Source organism: Entelurus aequoreus, linkage group LG13, assembly GCF_033978785.1.
Source record: "Entelurus aequoreus isolate RoL-2023_Sb linkage group LG13, RoL_Eaeq_v1.1, whole genome shotgun sequence".
In the NCBI taxonomy this organism is placed as follows: domain Eukaryota; kingdom Metazoa; phylum Chordata; class Actinopteri; order Syngnathiformes; family Syngnathidae; genus Entelurus; species Entelurus aequoreus.
The window spans coordinates 49437657-49458669 of NC_084743.1; the positions used below are offsets into that span (position 1 = coordinate 49437657).

A 21013-nucleotide genomic window follows, 5' to 3' on the forward strand; every position below is an offset into this window, starting at 1 on the left:
GGGACCTCGTCAGAGCTATGATAAAAACATTAGCGCTCCACCTACGCCAGCCCTCATCTGCTCATCAACACCCGTGCTCACCTGCGTCCCAGCGATCGACGGCGCGACGAAGGACTTCACCCGATCATCGATGCGGTCGGCGGCTAGCGTCGGATAGCGCGTCTGCTATCCAAGTCAAAGTCCTCCTGGTTGTGTTGCTGCAGCCAGCCGCTAATACACCGATCCCACCTACAGCTTTCTTCTTTGCAGTCTCCATTGTTCATTAAACAAATTGCAAAAGATTCACCAACACAGATGTCCAGAATACTGTGGAATTTTGTGATGAAAACAGAGCTGTTTGTATTGTGATACAATGTGTCCGAATACTTCAGCTTCAACCATCGACGTCACACGCAAACGTCATCATACATAGACGTTTTCAACCGGAAGTTTCCCGTGAAATTTAAAATTGCACTTTATAAGTTAACCCGGCCTTATTGGCATGTGTTGCAATGTTAAGATTTCATCATTGATATATAAACTATCAGACTTCGTGGTCGGTAGTAGTGGGTTTCAGTAGGCCTTTAAGACAAACAATTATTAACACCGAAGGACCATTTACAGTCTCCTACCTAACCTTTTTTTTTTAACTGGAACCCAGACTGCTCGGTCCCAAGCAATCCCAGAGAGAATATACACAGTATTCCTGACCAATATCCAACCCAGAAACAATATCGTGGTGTATTGTGACACACTGTCCTGCAATGTCTGCTACAGTATGCATCCCTGCCCCAGGGGGCCCTCCCTATGAGCTTGTCCAAGACAGTCATGTTAATGTGCGACCTTGCATTTAACCACATCACCCCTCTCATGCAAGTAATCAATAACTTGTCATTTGTCCGACCAGTCAGACATGCAGCCCAACTCTAATTCTGTGTAGATTTTGTCTTTGTCATCATGTGCGTGTGTGTGCGTGTCGTGACATGCATCCATGCATGTTAATAAGGGCCAGTGTCGGTTTGCCTCTGTCATTAGTTGCAATGATTGACAATGTCCTGCCATTTCCAACCCCTCCCTCCACTCTGCTTCCTTCCCTTATTGACCTTCCTGTCAGCAGCTTGTCACCATGACTTCCTCATGTCATCAATAGCACAACTTTATCTAGATGGACAGTCACCTCCTCTTATCTTCTTATTACTGTATCTGCAAGAGAGGTCATTTGAGTGTCAGTGTGAGGACTTTTCCAAATGTATTTCTGTCACAAAAAAACAAAACGTGAGGCGAAAAAAAGTTTGTTGATGCTCTCTGGAAAGGTTAATTATACAGTTAGCATAAATAAATACATACATGTATATTTATATTAGGGCTGTCAAAGCCCTAAAGTGGCTTTAAATTTCCTTTAAAGCCACTTTTTTTTTTTGATGCGTAATTAACAAGTGCTCGTCATGTGTGACTGTCTGCACACACTGAGCAGAAATAGACATTAAAAAGTGCAAACTGAATGGCAAAACTAGCCGTCTCCCAACAAGACCAATGCCATTTGCATGCTCCACATCAAGCAATTAATACTATGACTACTAATACTACTACTATATATACAGTAGGGTTGTAAGGTATACCGGTATTAGTCTCGTACCGCGATACTAATTAATCATTTTCGGTACTATACCGCCGCTAAAATACCCCCCGGCGCGTCCCCGTCATCACGTCGTGTCATTGCTGGTTTACGAGCGGACGAGCATGTTCGGCAGTGCACAGTCACGGAGTACTTACAAGCAGACACAGTGTGTAGACAGAAAAGGGGGAACGGATGCATTTTGGCTTAAAAACTAATGATAAAGGTGAAGTTTTGACACTGAAACGCCCTCAGGAAGAGGTGCTTCAAGACATGGCTATAACTAGCGTTTAAAGTCCAGCCCCGGTCGGCAGTGTTTTAGCTACTTCTAAATCACTAATCCTCGCCTCCATGGCAACAAATAAAGTACGTTTCTTACAAGTATCATCCCTGCAGGACGAAGAATAGCTAAACATGCTTCACTACACACCGTAGCTCACCGGCGTCAAAATGTAAACAAACGCCATTGGTGGATCTACACTTAACATCCACTGTAATGATACCAAGTACAGTAGCGTATTACGTCGATATTTTTTGGCATGACATCTTCTTTCGTTTTTTTTTTCATTTATATTATGTTTATAAACTCAGGAAATATGTCCCTGGACACATGAGGACTTTAATATGACCATTGTATGATCCTGTAACTACTTGGTATCGGATTGATACCCAAATTTGTGGTATCATCCAAAACTAATGCAAAGTATCTAAGAAGAGAAAAATAAGTGATTATTACATTTTAACAGAAGTGTAGATAGAACATGTTAGAAGAGAAAGTAAGCAGATCTTAATAGTAAATGAAGAAGTAGATTAATCATACATTTTCTACCACATGTCCTTTATAATTTTGACAAAATAATAGAATGATAAATGATACAATATGTTACTGCATACATCAGCAGCTATATTAGGAGCCTTTGTTTGTTTACTTACTAATAAAACACAAGATGTCTTGTATGTTCACTATTTTATTTAAGGACAAACTTGCAATAAGAAACATATGTTTAATGTACCGTGAGATTTTTTGTTAAAATAAAGCCAATAATGCAATTGTTGTGGTCCCCTTTTTTTAGAAAGGTACTGAAAAGTATCGAAATAATTATGGTACTGGTACCGGTTACAAAATATTGGCATCGGGATAACGCTAATATACAGTATGCCTGTCATAAGCCCACCTCTAAGTGTTGCAGAGGCTTTCGTCAAAAGGACCCAATCACTGTAGTGGCGGCAGTACAGGAGATCATTTTTTTCTTTTATGCCATGAAAAAAAATAAAAATAAAGGATTTCCCAGGAATCAACAGTAAGGTTGATAGGTGTCGATGTATTGATATAGCAAACTTGAACAGTTTTTAAACTTACAATATATTTTCGATATTTGATGGCTCCCTGAGCTGCAACGATTAATCATTTAAATCAATTAATTCGATTAGAAAATATGATGTTGCTTTGATTAATTGACAAATTAGTATAACTGATTCAAATGGAATAAATCCGGATTGCATGGAGTGCCTGGAATGTTAAATAGGTAGACATAGTCTCTGCATGGCCGCTGCAACATAACAGCAATGGTGGATGGGTGATTTGATCTGCGTGGCAGCGAACAGCGGATATTTATATATTCATTTTAAAGAATGCATACATGTTAAAAGTGCAGTTTTAATGTTGATGAAGGTTTTCCTTTAAAAAAAAAAAAAATGGGACAAGCGGTAGAAAATGGATGGATGGATGGGCTATTTAAACTACAGTTTGTTCCCCTAAATACGCAAACAAAGCTATGATGTATGTTCTATCCGATTACTTGATTCATCAAACAAACTAATTATGGATTACTTGATTACTAAAATAATTAATAGTTGCAGCCCTAATTGCTATGTATCGTTTTTTTGTTAGTTTTACATGTTCAAGGGGTGAAATCTGAAATCGAAAGTGTGGATTCAGTTTGCCTTAAATAGTATACATGGTTGTAATTTATTAAGAACAATATACTATATATATATATATATATATATATATATATATATATATATATATATATATATATATATATATATATATATATATATATATATATATATCAATAATTGCAGTATCGCCATATCGAAATGTTATAATTATTATCCATGTATCAGATATGGTATTGTGAGGGACTATATTAAACATCGTTTATATATTGTAAATAACAAATTAACAATATATGAAGTAGTATTTCGATATTTGCTTTGTTTCCCTCCATTTTTACAGTTGCAGTTAATTTGATTTAATAAAACATAAAATACTCACTTTTAATCAAAACTCAGAAAAACTATAAAACAATGCATTAATCTCTTTTGATGTGGTTTGCAGTAGTAGAACAACAGACATGTTGGTAATATTTTGAATCCCTTGTGTATCTAAATAAGGTCGGCAAGACGTTACTAACTGCTCTCATCATAGTCTTGCACCACTGCGGACCACAACCTCAATAATTAACATTGCTTAAACTGTGCTAAACAGAACAATCACTTCCAGGTGTACAATGCTAAAATGTTGTTTTAACAAGTTGTTTTGAAGTTAGCCATTGTTGCCTGTTCAGTACGCGAGAGAAAAAAGAGAGAGAAAAAACATCCATAGCATTAATCAAAACCAATCCAAGCATGTGAAGGACCTGCACCATCAAGCTCATAATGAGGAGCAGCTTTATTGTACAAAATCCTTTAACTGATCTGATTACAGATGACAATCATGGGTATTTGTCCAACATGTAATACCATGTGTTTATAAATACATATAGACTTCTTAGGACTGAAACCATTTTAAATCGAGGTGAGCACCATGACACTGCCCGCCTCAATCAAAGGGAAGGTTTTTTGAGCCAAAGTGGAAAAAAAGTGTGCTAAATTCCTTGGTGCAATCCCAGGGAGTCAGTGAGTCTGATGTCAACAGTGTGTCACATGTTGGCGCGCCTCCTGATTTTGGTCCTCCATCTCAGGTAACATGAGCTGTGATCAGACTGCTCTCTACCTTCCAGGAATTTAAACATCAGGCTCTTACTATATGTCAGAAAGAAGAAAGCAAATAAAGATGTACCGGTAGTTCAAAGAAAGACAAGTGGTTAATACGTGTTTAGAGTTTAATACATTTTGTTTAATTGTGTGAGTGTGTTCATTCATGCATGGTGCGTGCGTATGTACGGTGGCATAGTCCCAGTATTTACCATGGTTCAACATAAGAGCATGAAGTCAGGGTAGGCAGGTGAGGCAAAACCTCAATATATATATATATATATATATATATATATATATATATATATATATATATATATATATATATATATATATATATATATATATATATATATATATATATATATATTAATTAGTGTAGTCCCGATACCAACATGTAATTCGATAGTTTTTTATACTTTTCCAAATAAAGGGGACCACAAAAAATTGCATTCTTAGCTTTATTTTAACAAAAAAATCTTACGGTACATTAAACATATGTTTTTTATTGCAATCAAAGAACAATTTTGGCCTTAAATAAAATAGTGAACATACAAGACAACTTGTCTTTTAGTAGTAAGTAAGCACGGATAGGCTCCTAATTTAGTCTGCTGACATATGCAGTAACATATTGTTTAATTTATCATTCTATTGTTTTGTCAAAATTATAAAGGACAAGCTGTAAAAATCGATTATTATTCCACTTGTTGATTTACTGTTAATATCTGATTATTTTCTGTTTTAACATGTTCTGTCTACACTTCTGTTAAAATGTAATAATCACTTATTATTCTCTTGTTTGGATACTTTAGTAGTTACTTAATTTTGGATGATACCACACATTTAGGTATCGATCTGATACCAAGTAGTTACAGGATCATACATCGATCATATTCAAAGTCTCGACTAGATACGCTCCTGTAATTGGTATCATTACAGTGGATGTCAGGTGTAGATCCACTCATGGCATTTGTTTATATTCTGGCGCGCTAGCTTTTGTTAGCGGTGTTGTATCCTCTTACGGTGTGTAGTGAAGCATGTTTAGTTATTCCTCGTCCTCACTTTATTCGTCGCCATGGAGGCGAGGATTAGTGATTTAGAAGTAGCTAAAACACTGCCGACGGCGGATGGATGTTCGCTGCTAGCTAGCTAGCCATGTCTTAAAGCACCTCTTCCCGAGGGCGTTGCAGTTTTATAGCTTCACCTTTATATTCAGTTTTAGCTTGTAAGTACGCTGTGATTGTGCACTGCCAAACACACTCCTCTGCTCGTAAACCCAGCAATGTCATGACCTGATGACGCGCCGTCATGCCCGTTGGGAACCAGTACGTTTTTTATTCATTAGCATTTGATATTATACAAGTACCAGTATACCGTACAACCCTAATATATACTATATATATATAATATATATATGCATATATATATGCATATATATATACATATATATATATATATATATATATATATATATATATGAAGGAAAAGCACTGTACTTTTCAATGAAGATAACTTTAAACTAGTCTTAACTTTAAAGAAATACACTCTATACATTGCTAATGTGGTAAATGACTATTCTAGCTGCAAATGTCTGCTTTTTGGTGCAATATCTACATAGGTGTATAGAGGCCCATTTCCAGCAACTATCACTCCAGTGTTCTAATGGTACAATGTGTTTGCTCATTGGCTCAGAAGGCTAATTGATGAAAAGCCTTGTGCAATCATGTTCACACATCTGAAAACAGTTTAGCTCGTTACAGAAGCTACACAACTGACCTTCCTTTGAGCAGATTGAGTTTCTGGAGCATCACATTTGTGGGGTCAATTAAACACTAAAAATGGCCAGAAAAAGAGAACTTTCATCTGAAACTCGACAGTCTATTCTTGTTCTTAGAAATGAAGGTTATTCCACAAAATTGTTTGGGTGACCCCAAACTTTTGAATGGTAGTGTGTATATATATATATATATATATATATATATATATATATATATATATATATATATATATATATATATATATATATATATATATATATATACATACACGTATATATGTGTGTATATATATATATATATATATATATATATATATATATATATATATATATATGCAATAATGCAAATATCACAGATATTACAGTATATATATATATATATATATATATATATATATATATATATATATATATATATATATATATATATATATATATATATATATATACTGTAATATCTGTGATATTTGCATTAGTGGACTGTGACTTTAAGGGTTTGGGGAACGTGCATGCGCGGGTGAGTTGGCGGAGAACTTGTGGTGTGTGAGCGTGAGTTGTGGCTAACAGCAGCTCTTGTATGTGTGTGCGTTACTTTTTTGAACTACAACGAGTTACCGCTTGTTAATAAAGCGATTGAGCATCGCATCCTCGTCTGTGTGACTCCTTCTCCACTGCGGGGCATTACATTGGTGTCAGAAGTGCTTCGATTTCAACCCGCTGCCGCCCGCATTGTGGAGCGAGGATGTTCGCCGACCGCAGCGCTCGAGTGAAGGAAGAGAGAGGAACTGGAGAGTGTGCGATTGACATGCCGGACGCAGTTTGCGCCGAGCACGGACGCCATGAAGCCAGCGTTTCGTGCCACATGGACAACAGTACCGCCATGACAGAGCGGCGTCATGACGCAGGAGCGCATGCGCCGCCGCCGCAGAATGTAAACAAACATGGCGGCGGCCATGAGTTTGTGTGGGAAGCATTGAGGACGCTGAAGTTTTCCGGGAAAGGAAGCTGGGAAGCTTATAAAATTCAGTTTGAGCTTGTGGCTAATAAAGCAGGCTGGACTGAGGAGGTGAGGGCAATACAGTTGGCTTTGTCACTGACGGAAGAAGCTGCGTCCTGTTTGCTCCTGCTGAACCTGGAAGAGAGACTTGATTACAGTGCGCTGGTTGCTGCACTGCAAAGGCGTTTTGGAGAGTTTGACTTGAGGGACTCTTTACGCTGTGAGTTAAGCAACGTGTCAGACTACCAGGTGAGTCGCTTCGGTGCCTTGCTCATGGGATCGAGAGGCTGGGTCGGCGTGCGTATATCGGAATGCCGAACGCAATCCAAAACGAACTGATACGTGATCAATTCATCCAAGCACTTAAACCTGATGAACTGCGCTTGCGCGTCCAGCTCGCCCACCCCACATCCCTGGCAGATGCACTCGAACTTGCTATGGAGAGAGAGATCGCCACTGGGGCAGCACTTGAGACATTTTCCCGCCCAGTTTCGGCTGCATCGTTTACGCAGGAAGTGGAACAAAGACCGGCGTGGGTGGAGGAACTTGTATGTGCGCTGCAGACCCACCCAACACAGTATGAGGAAAAGAAGGACAGACGAGCGTGCACTGCTGTCTGCTGGGGGTGTGGACAACTTGGCCACCTGCTGCGGCGCTGTCCAAATAGGAAGGACCAGCAGGGAAACGGGAGAGGGTCTGTGTAGCCCGGACGACACGGACCCCTTTAGCCAGTTACCGGGAGCACCAGCCCTTGAGTGACGAGACTGTTGTGACTGTGGGCTGGACAGAAGTGGGGGACCCATGTCATGTTTTCGTGCAGATTGGGGGCGTGGCCTGCACAGCCCTGGTGGATACTGGATCTTCAGCCACGATTGTGAGACCGGACGTTGTTCCAGCTGGAACCGTTTTAGAACCAAGTCTCACCAGATTAAAGACAGTGACAGGGGAAATAGCCCAGATGAAAGGCAGAGCGACTTTTATGTCCGTAATCGGAGGCTTGTCAGCGACATTTTCCGCTTGGGTGGCGGATGTGAGCGACCCATGTATACTCGGTCGAGACTTTTTGAAAGCCACAAGATGTGTAATAGACCTGGGGTCTGCGGTGCTCGTTTTGCCGAGTGGCCAGCGAGTAAAGCTAACCGCTCCTACTGAACGGACTGTGGCTGTGTCCGTCAACACCGCAGTCGCCAGTCCGACAACCTGGGAAGAGGCTGTCAGGCCCCCCATAGAGAGGGATGAGGCAATCAGGGAGCTCGCAGCCAAGAGGACAACATCCACCACGCAACAGCCACCGGTAATGGGGGCAGACTCCGCTCGCCCTGAAGAATCAAGTCCAAGGTGGGGGGCGACGTCATCCGGGCCGCCCACAACAGTAGCGCTAAACCAACAACGGCAAAATGAGGACCGGACAGTAGCGGTCCGCTCCATCTGGGAAAAGAACTGCGTCAGCCTCGAAGGGGAGCAGCGCGAGCAGCTGTGGCACGTATTGTGGGACTTTAAGGACATTTTCGCCCTCAATGAAAATGAGGTGGGTCTCACCCATCTGGTTGAACACCACATCGACACTGGGGATGCGCGGCCAGTCAAGGTGCGCCCCCGTCGCCTTCCCATGATCCGGCAGGAGGCGGCTGATAGAGAGGTCCACGCCATGCTCGAGGCGGGAATCATAGAACCCTCCGACAGTCCGTGGGCGTCTGCCGTGGTCATGGTTCCTAGGAAGAAAAGCACAAGACCGCGGTTCTGTGTGGATTACAGGCCGCTGAATAAGGTGACAAAAAAGGATTGTTACCCACTCCCGCGGGTCGATGAGACGTTGGACCTGGTCTCGGGGTCCTCGTGGTTCTCGTCGCTCGACCTGCGCAGTGGATACTGGCAGGTCCCACTCACCCCTGAGTCACGACAGAAGACAGCGTTCTGCACCACCAGGGGACATTTGAGCGACTGATGGACACAGTGCTCGCTAACATCCCCAGGCAAGAGTGCTTGGTCTACTTGGATGATGTCCTCGTCCATGGACGGTCCTTTCAGTCAGCCCTTGATTCCTTGAGGCTGGTACTGGAAAGGATTGCGGCAGCTGGACTGAAACTCCACCCAGAGAAGTGCCATTTCATGCGGCGGGAGGTGGAGTTTCTGGGCCATAAGGTGGACGGGAGCGGCATCAGCACGCTGGAGGAGAAGATCAGCGCTATCAGAGACTGGCCAATTCCGAAGGACCAAAAGCAGCTAAAAAGCTTCTTGGGACTTGCCTCATATTATCGGCGTTTTGTAAAGGGATTTTCCTGCAATGGCGCACCATTGTTTAGCCTCCTTCAGAACGATCAGATGTTCGTGTGGACGCGGGACTGTCACGTGGCATTTTCTGGCCTTAAGAAGGCCCTCATAAATGCTCCTGTCCTCACTTCCCCAGACCCAGCTAAACCTTTTGTGTTGGACACGGACGCCAGTAATGTTGGAATGGGCGCGGTGCTGTCGCAGGTGGGCCCAGAAGGTGAACGGGTGGTGGCTTACTTCAGCCGCACCTTCAACAAGAGTGAGCGGCGGTACTGTGTGACCAGACGTGAACTGTTAGCTGTTGTGTTGGCTGTACGCCATTTCAAGTACTACTTGTGTGGCGTGTCCTTCACCATCAGAACAGACCATGCAGCACTTCAATGGCTGATGTCGTTTCGTGAACCAGAGGGTCAGGTGGCGCGATGGCTGGAGGAGCTGCAGTCTTTCCACTTTAGTGTGTGTCATCGTGCTGGGGCGCAGCACGCCAATGCAGACGCTCTCTCTCGGCGGCCGTGTGGTATTGATGGCTATAGCTACTGTGACCGGCGAGATGTCAGAGAGAAGGAGCTGCGCGGAGATGAGACCGCTGACGGGCCTTCTTGCTGCACCTTGGAGACTGTGGACGCTGCAGAATGGGCGGCCAGGCAAGGGGAAGACAGCAATCTCAAACCAGTGCGGCAATGGGTCCAGAGTGGTAGGAGACCACCCTGGGATGGCGTGTTGGGGCTGTTAGTCGGCACCAAGGGCCTGTGGAGTAAGTTTGCTGTGCTGCGCATCAGGGACGACGTACTGCAGCGTGCGTGGAAGGAGCCGGCCACCGGGGAGGAGAGATGGCAGGTGGTGGTACCGAAGACTCTGAGGGACGCAGTGCTGAAGGCGTGTCATGGGGGCACGGGCTCAGGGCATTTTGGCAGCACAAAGACGCTCCGTCGGTTGCGCCAAGGGTTCTACTAGGGTCAGCACCGGCGGGACGTGGAGGACTTCTGTCGGCGCTGTGATGAGTGTGCAGCCTACAAGGGACCCCAGGACCGGTCACACGCACCGCTTCAGCAGCAAGGGGTTGGAGCACCCATGGAGAGAGTAGCTGTGGACAATATGGGCCCTTTTCCCGTAACAGACAGAGGAAACAAGTATGTGCTTTGCGTGATGGATTATTTTACTAAGTGGCCGGAGGCGTACGCACTGCCGAACCAAGAAGCGGAGACAGTGGCTGATGCCTTACTGGAGGGCATGTTCAGTTGCTTTGGAACGGCAGATATCCTCCACAGCGACCAGGGCAGGAATTTTGAATCCAGGGTTTTTGCTGCCCTGTGTGAAAGACTGGACATGCAAAAGACACGCACGACTCCCTTGCATCCGCAAAGTGATGGACTAGTGGAGCGGTTTAACCGCACCATGCAGCAGCAGCTAGCCATCCTCACCGCCAACTATCAGCATGACTAGGACCGGCATATTCCACTAGTGCTGATGGCATACCGTTCCGCGGTTCAAAGTTCCACAAGCTGCACCCCTGCCCTACTGATGTTGGGTCGGGAGATCCGGACACCTGCTGAGTTGGCGTTTGGGAGACCACCAGGCAGTACCGAAGATCGGCCGGGACTGGAGTACGCTCGGAAGTTACAGGATCGGATGGAAGCGGCACATTCCTTTGCACGAGACCAGTTGGGGAAGGCTGGTTTGAAGCAAAAGAGGAACCATGACGTGCGGAGCAAGGGCCGGGACTTTACGCCTGACGAGCTGGTCTGGGTGTACGCACCAAAAAGGAAAAAAGGACGTTGCCCCAAGTTGGACAGTCATTGGGACGGTCCGTGTAGGGTGCTTGAGAGGGTGAGGGAAGTAGTCTATATAGTTGCAGTGCCCCCTAAGGGCCGAAAAGTTGTCCTGCATAGAGACCGTTTGGCACCCTACAGGGGCAGAGAAGTTCCTCAGTTTGAGACGGCGCCTGCCTCACCAGATGGCAATGGACAGTTAGTGGATCAAGGTTCCCCATATTCCACCATTGTCATCACTGTTCAGCCGCTAGCGCCACGTGTTGATGGACCTGAGTCAGAACAGGGCCGGCCACAAAGACAGAGGCGTAGACCGCCGAGGTTCAGGGATTTTCTTGTTGACCCCTCGGGGCGAGGGGCTTCATAAAGGGGGAGGCAGTGTAATATCTGTGATATTTGCATTAGTGGACTGTGTCTTTAAGGGTTTGGGGAACGCGCATGCGCGGGTGAGTTGGCGGAGAACTTGTGGTGTGTGAGTGTGAGTTGTGGCTAACAGCAGCTCTTGTATGTGTGTGCGTTACTTTTTTGAACTACAACGAGTTACCGCTTGTTAATAAAGCGATTGAGCATCGCATCCTCGTCTGTGTGACTCCTTCTCCACTGCGGGGCGTTACAATACAGTACCGGCCAAAAGTTATATAATATATATATATATATATATATATATATATATATATATATATATATATATATATATATATATATATATATATATATATATATATATATATATATATAAATATAATGTGTCTATATGTATATATACATATATATGTGTATATATATATATATATATATATATATATATATATATATATATATATATATATATATATATATATATATATATATATATATATATATATAATATATATATATATATATAAATATAATGTGTCTATATGTATATATACATATATATATATATATATATATATATAGACACATTATATATATATATATATATATATACATATATATATATATATATATATATATATATATATATATATATATATATATATATATATATATATATATGTGTCTATATATATATATATATATATATATATATATATATATATATATATAAATATAATGTGTCTATATGTATATATACATATATATGTATATATATATATATATATATATATATATATATATATATAGACGCATTATATATATATATATATATATATACATATATATATATATATATATATATATATATATATATATATAAAAATATAAATATAATGTGTCTATATGTATATATACATATATATGTGTATATATATATATACAGTACATGCCAAAAGTTATTTAGTATACGTATATATATATGTGTATATATATATATATATATATATATATATATATATATATATATATATATATATATATATATATATATATATATATATATATATATATATATATACCGTATTTTTCGGAGTATAAGTCGCTCCGGAGTATAAGTCGCACCGGCCGAAAATGCATAATAAAGAAGGAAAAAAACATATATAAGTCGCATTTTTTGGGGACATTTATCTCATAAAACCCAACACCAAGAATAGATATTTGAAAGGCAATTTAAAATAAATAAAGAATAGTGAACAACAGGCTGAATAAGTGTGCATTATATGACATATGCTATACGTTTACCAAACAATCTGTCACTCCTAATCACTTAATCCGATGAAATCGTATACGTCTAGTCTCTTACGTGAATGAGCTAAATAATATTATTTGATATTTTATGGTAATGTGTTAATAACTTCACACATAAGTCGCTCCTGACTATAAGTCGTACCCCCGGCCAAACTATGAAAAAAACTGCGCCTTATAGTCCGAAAAAAAAAAAATATATATATTAGTAGATCAGGCCCTCAGTAACATTTTTTTTAAAGTAAAAATTATTTATTTTTATTGTTTTCCTTTTAATGAAAATCTTGTATTAACATTGATGAGAGCAAATAAGGGCAGCACGGTGGCACAGGGGTTAGTGCATGTTCCTCACAATATGAAGGTCCTGAGTAGTCCTGGGTTCAATCCCGGGTTCGGGATCTTACTGTGTGGAGTTTGCATGTTCTCCCCATGACTGCGTGGGTTCCCTCCGGGTACTCCGTTTTCCTCCCACCTCCAAAGACATGCACCTGGGGATAGGTTGATTGGCAACACTAAATTGGCCCTAGTGTGTGAATGTGAGTGTGAATGTTGTCTGTCTATCTGTGTTGGCCCTGTAATGAGGTGGCGACTTGTCCAGCTGAGATATGAATGCAGCTGAGATAGGCTCCACCCCCCCCCCCCCCCCCCCCCCCGACCCCAAAAGGGACAAGCGGTAGAAAATGGATGGATGGATGGAGAGCAAATAAAATAAAATAATAAAAGACAAAAAAAGCTTCTTCACAGAGCCTTACCTGTCTTAAACATCAGTGCACGTCATTAGTCCAACAAAACCAAAGGGTCTTCTGCTGTACCTTCTATGTATAACCCCTTTTGTCCTTTTTAACAGCTCCTGTCATCCATCTTCATATTGACCTTCAGTAAGCAGTGTGTCTGTCTTTTTTGTCTGGTTTGTGTTAGTATTAACTTAAGCTTGCAGTCGTTTTCCCACATCGCATTTTAATATATACAGAATGAAATACAGTATGTGGGTGCATGTACTCTATGTATATATGCTGGATGCTACATGTTTTTATTTTTATTTTTTTTATTTTAACCTGGTCAAGCTGCTTCTTTCTTTTTCACGGTCGGGCTTCGATAGTTTGCCGGTCCTAATTCTTGAATTTCCTGTTTCTCTGGTTTTGGCTATGAAGGCTACAGCTGAGGTGAGAGGTCGCATAGACCAGGTGCGCCCAAGCTGGCAAGGACTGACGTGCTACCGTTGTGTGTCCTGCTGTTAACCTGGCAGCGTCTCACCACATTTTCCTCAGAGAGCTGCTACGCCGCTCGGCCGTCAGACATTTATTAAATGATTAAAAGCAGGCTGGCTATTGTGGAAATTCACATAGAGGAGTTATTTGATAACTGAACTCGATACTCTTGCACAAACAGGGAATATTAATATTTTACTTAGATGTTCAAAAATGTATAAATACTGTCAATGAGTCATGCGTCCTGTTTTTATTTATTTTTTGCTATTACACACTGAAGCTAATACACATAATAGTAGAAATTAACAAATTAAAGGCCTACTGAAACCCACTACTACCGACCACGCAGTCTGATAGTTTATATATCAATGATGAAATCTTAACATTGCAACACATGCCAATACGGCCGGGTTAACTTATAAAGTGCAATTTTAAATTTCCCGCTGAACTTCCGGTTGGAAACGTCTATGTATGATGACTTATGCGCGTGACGTCACGACGGCAACGGAAGTATTCGTACCCAATGTGTCACCATACAAACTGCTCTGTTTTCAACGAACAATTCCACAGTATTCTGGACATCTGTGTTGGTGAATCTTTTGCAATTTGTTTAATGAACAATGGAGATTGCAAAGAAGAAAGTTGTAGGTGGGATCGGTGTATTAGCGGCTGGCTGTAGCAACACAACAAGGAGTACTTACTTGGATAGCAGACGCGCTAGCCGATGCTAGCCGCCGACCGCATGGATGATCGGGTGAAGTCCTTCGTCCTTCCGTCGATCGCTGGAACGCAGGTGAGCACGGGTGTTGATGAGCAGATGAGGGCTGGCTGGCGTAGGTGGAGCTCTAATGTTTTTATCACAGCTCTGTGAGGTCCGGTTGCTAAGTTAGCTTCAGCGTCGTTAGCAACAGCATTGTTAAGCTTTGCCAGGCTGAGAATTATTAACCGTGTAGTTACATGTCCATGGTTTAATAGTATTGTTGATCTTCTGTCTATCCTTCCAGTCAGGGATTTATTTATTTTGTTTCTATCTGCATTGGAGCCAGATGCTATCACGTTAGCTCAGTAGCTAAAGAGCTTCGCTGATGCATTGTCGTGGAGATAAAAGTCACTGTGAATGTCCATTTTGCGTTCTCGACTCTCATTTTCAAGAGGATATAGTATCCGAGGTGGTTTAAAATACAAATCCGTGATCCACAATAGAAAAAGGAGAGTGTGTGGAATCCAATGAGACCTTGTACATAAGTTACGGTCAGAGCGAAAAAAGATACACCCGGCACTGCCTCTCTAGTTCTTCACTCTAACGTTCCTCATCCACAAATCTTTCATCCCCGCTCAAATTAATGGGGTAATCGTTGCTTTCTCGGTCCGAATCTCTCTCGCTCCATTGTAAACAACGGGGAATTGTGAGGAATCCTACCTCCTCTGACGTCACGCTACTTCCGGTATAGGCAAGGCTTTTTTTTATCAGCGACCAAAAGTTGCGAACTTTATCGTCGTTGTTCTATACTAAATCCTTTCAGCAAAAATATGGCAATATCGCGAAATGATCAAGTATGACACATAGAATGGATCTGCTAGCCCCGTTTAAATAAAAAAAAAATAATTTCAGTAGGCCTTTAAATGGTTTGACAAAAACAGACTATCTTTGAATCTCAGTAAAACTAAAATAATGTTATTTGGTAACAGTAGAAGAGAAAGTCAAACACAAATACAGATAGACAGAGTAGACATTGAAAGGGTAAAAGAAAACACATTTTTGGGTGTAACGATAGATGAAAAAATAATTGGAAATCTCATGTAGAAAATATGCATAAAGTTAAAGTTAAAGTACCAATGATTGTCACACACACACTAGGTGTGGTGAAATTTGTCCTCTGCATTTGACCCATCCCCTTATTCACCACCTGGGAGGTGAGGGGAGTAGTGGGCAGCAGCGATGCCGCGCCCGGGAATAATTTATGGTGATTTAACCCCCAATTCCAACCCTTGATGCTGAGTGCCAAGCAGGTGGTAATGGGTCCCATTTTTATAGTCTTTGGTATGACTCGGCCGGGGTTTGAACTCACAACTTACCGATCTCAGGGCGGACACTCTACCCACTAGACATAAAGTAGCAAGAAACATGTCACTAATGAATAAAGCAAAACATGTTCTGGACCAAAAATCACTTCATATTCTTTACTGCTCGCTAGTGTTACTATATCTGAGTTATTGTGCAGAAATATGGGGAAATAACTACAAATGTGTGCTTCAATAATGTGTTACAAAAAAGATCAATTAGAATGTGAGTGTGAATGTTGTCTGTGTTGGCCCTGCGATGAGGGTGGCGACTTGTCCAGAGTGTACCCCGTCTTCCGACCGATTGTAGCTGAGATAGGCTCCAGCGCCCCCCGCGACCCCGAAGGGAATAAGCGGTAGAAAATGGATGGATGGATGGATAGAATAAAACATCATGTTGGATATAGAGAACATACAAACCCTTTATTTATTGAATAACAAATATTGAAATTCAACAATTTGGTGCATTTGCAAACAGCTAAAATTATGCACAAAGCAAACTATAACCTGCTACCCAAGAATGTACAATAATTCTTCTCAACAAAAGAGGAGCAATATAACCTTAGAGGAATCTAATTTAAAACATCTGTATGCACATACAACACTTAAAACCTTTAGCATATCAGTATGTGGAATTAAATTATGGAACGGATTAACCAAAGACAACAAACAAAGCACCAATATGATTCAGTTTAAGAGATTGTTCAAACTACAAGTGTTCACAAAGTACACAGAACAAGAATTATAATGAATATCTTGAACCTCCTTTCTTTTTTCTTTTTTTTTTAAAATTGAGACAAATATTATTTATGCATTTATTATTAGTTTACTTACGATGGTATATTATTGTTTATTATTTATGCTTTTACTGTTATGTTACAGAGAACAAGGACATAGGATAAAATTGCTCTGGTATGAAAAGGGGTAGGATTAAATAAGCTCAGCTTCTTCCTACTCCTTTTCGGACGTGCTGTAATGAAACAACTGGAAATATGTGATGCAATACATTGTATTGTATGCATGTTTGAAATAAACTGAAACTGAACGGAACTGAACAGAACATAATTTGCAAATGTTGTGGTTCGTACAATGACCCTCTTATTCATACCTAATAACCCTGAATCTTAAGATAAATGAGGCCTTGTGTGATTGAGCTTTAATCAAGTTTGTTTTTTACATTTAAAAAGACACTACCGTTCAAAGGTTTGGGGTCACATTGAAATGTCCTTATTTTTTAAGGAAAAGCACTGTACTTTTCAATGAAGATAACTTTAAACTAGTCTTAACTTTAAAGAAATACACTCTATACATTGCTAATGTGGTAAATGACTATTCTAGCTGCAAATGTCTGGTTTTTGGTGCAATATCTAAATAGGTGTATAGAGGCCCATTTCCAGCAACTATCACTCCAGTGTTCTAATGGTACAATGTGTTTGCTCATTGGCTCAGAAGGCTAATTGATGATTAGAAAACCCTTGTGCAATCATGTTCACACATCTGAAAACAGTTTAGCTCGTTACAGAAGCTACAAAACTGACCTTCCTTTGAGCAGATTGAGTTTCTGGAGCATCACATTTGTGGGGTCAATTAAACGCTCAAAATGGCCAGAAAAAGATAACTTTCATCTGAAACTCGACAGTCTATTCTTGTTCTTAGAAATGAAGGCTAGTCCACAAAATTGTTTGGGTGACCCCAGATTTTTGAACGGTAGTGTAAATACTGCAGAAGATATTTGCATGGACACGCACACATAATCACGCATTAAAAACATAAAATATTGTTATTTCTCTTTCAAAGACACTTGGTTGACGGACATACTGAAATACTTCAGTAGCCACGCAAATGCTCATGTACAATTCTCTGCTGTTTCCTACGTGACCGATTGCTTATGCAATGCTGATCAATATTTTATTCTTTTGAATTGTCTCGCCCCCACTCCAGTTTGGCTTCACCCACAGTCATGTCTCTCTTGTCCTGATCTCCCATCGCTTAGCCAATCTGTCCAATATTTTGTCCGATCATTACTCTGCCAGCTGGCCTTGCCCAGCGCCTCCCTGAGGAGAGAACAGGTGTAGCAAAACACACTCCACTGAGCACAAATGTACCTGCGGCATCAGGTGGGCGCACACACACACAACATCAGTGCTATTCAGGCATTAAAGATTATACCAGATATGCAAAAAAACAGCCCAACTTAAACCATAGACAGGAATTTAACACAATGCTTTCCTTTACACGTATTACAAAGACTTATGACTAGGGATGGGCATGGAATTTGGTACTTGTATAGGCACTGACTGAATTCCGTCTAATATCGATTAATGTAAAATTAAACAGTGCCATATTTCGATACATTTGTTGCTAGAGACGTGACGTACAGTTGCAGACTAAACATAGACTCACTTACCGCAGACTCAGCTAAACTGCCTCTAGGTCAGGGATATCAAAAATCGGATCGAGTATGACACACTTGTATTCTTGGTGATCTGCATCAATTTAGTAACGTGTCATCAAAGAGTAAAAATGCATTTCTTTCAATATGCATCATAACAAAAAGGGTAATACTAAAAAAAATTATAGATTTTTTTATTGATAGTCCAGTTCATACTGACTGGTATACAGAAGCTATGGACATGATATCAGTAGAAAAAAAACTGTTTGATTGATTGAAAATTGATTGATTGATTGAAACTTTTATTAGTAGATTGCACAGGACAGTACATATTCTGTACAATTGACCACTAAATGGTAACACCCGAATAAGTTTTTCAACTTGTTTAAGTCGGGGGTCCACGTTAATCAATTCATGGTAAACTGCATTTAGTGTAGATAATAATGAGTCATATATTGGAATATGGGATCCATTATTTAAATGTGTTTTAACTATTAAATGAACCTAAAATATGACTTATTTTATCTTTGTGGAAAATGTTGGACACAATGTGTTGTCAAGCTTATGAGATGTGATGCAAGTGTAAGCCACTGTGACACTATTGTTCATTTTTTTGATGTTTTTAATTTTTCAATAAATGGCTGTAATGATAATGTAAATGAGGGATTTCTAATGACTACTATGTTGGAATTGTTATTAATATTGATACTGTTGTTGATATTATTATTTTTTGTTTGACTACTATTGGATTGTTTTGTGTCATGTTTGTGTGTCTTCTCAATTGCTCTGTTGATTGCTATTCGGAATGTTGCTGGTTTGGTCTTGGAATTGGAATTGTATTATTATGGTATTATTGTGTATTATTTTGTTGGAAAAATCGGATCAGGCCCGCTAAGGGGTTTAATCTGGCCGGCGAAATGAGTTTGCTAACTGTGAAAATGGACTGGATTTTTAAATAAAAAAACCTGCTGTTTAAAATGTGTCCACTGGATGTCGCAAGGGCAATTCTGTTAGGCAGGAAAATGTTTTTTTCCGGGGCCGAGCAAGTGGTACACAGTAAAACAAAAAACACGTCCTTCTATTACATCTTCTGTTTTGATCACATCGTGCTTAGGGCACTCTCATTCACCCAAAATGTTTCTGTTAAAAAAAGAGAAAAGTGGACACAGAGTGATCATCGTTCTATTTATTCACGGGAGTTATGGAAAACCATATATCTTTATGAGCAAGTTTTCTCTGTAAAGAGCATCAATAAAACAAAGCTACGCTCAAGGTTCGCGCAAAAAGCACTTGAATATCAATCAATCAATCAATCAATCAAAGTTTAATCATATAGCCCTTAATCACGAGTGTCTCAAAGGGCTGCACAAGCCACAACGACATCCTCGGCTCAGATCTCACATCAGGGCAAGAAAAAACTCAACCCAATGGGATACAATGAGAAACATTGGAGGGGACCGCAGATGTGGGGACCCCCCCACCCTCTGGGCGACCGGTCCAATGGACGTCGAGTGGATCTAGTTAATAGTGTGAGAGTCCAGTCCATAGTTGGGCCAGCAGGAGATCATCTTGATTGGAGACACGTCAGCAGCGCAGAGACGTCCCCAACTGATGCACAGATGAGTGGTCCACCCCGGGTCCCGACTTTGAACAGCTAGCGGCTCATCTGTGGTCACCTAATAACCTCTCCTCGCAGGAGAGGGGGGCAGAGCAGAAAAGAGACGGCAGATAAACTTGTCTAAAAGGGGGGTCTCTTTAAAGGCTAGAGTATACAAATGAGTTTTAAAATGGGACTTAAATGCTTCTACTGAGGTAACATCTGTAACTGTTACCGGGAGGGCAATCCAGAGTACTGAAGCCCGAATAGAAAACGCTCCATAGCCCGCAGACTGTTTTTGGGCTCTGGGAATCATTAACAAGCCGGAGTTCTTTGAACGCATATTTCTTGCCGGGACATATGGTACAATACAATCAGCAAGATAGGATGGAGCTAGACCTTTTAGTATTTTATACGTAAGTAGTAAAACCTTAAAGTCGCATCTTAAGTGCACAGGAAGCCAGTGCAGGTGAGCCAGTATAGGCGTAATATGATCAAACTTTCTTGTCCTTGTCAAAAGTCTAGAAGCAGCATTTTTGTACCAACTGTAATCTTTTAATGCTAGACATAGGGAGGCCCGAAAATGTCTAGAATTTTACAGTAATCGAGACGAGACTTATCGAACGCATGAATAATGATGTCATGAATAACATCCTAACATTTATATAGTTCTATGAAAATTATTGTCGGTTGTCGA

The 21013-nt window shown here is 40.8% G+C and overlaps 1 long non-coding RNA gene across 1 annotated transcript in view; it reads left to right on the top strand.

The window, feature by feature from the left end:
- Window positions 1–21013, top strand: part of LOC133663966 (uncharacterized) — a 158871-nt gene that overhangs the window by 100292 nt on the left and 37566 nt on the right. The gene's annotated exons all lie outside the window — the stretch shown is intronic.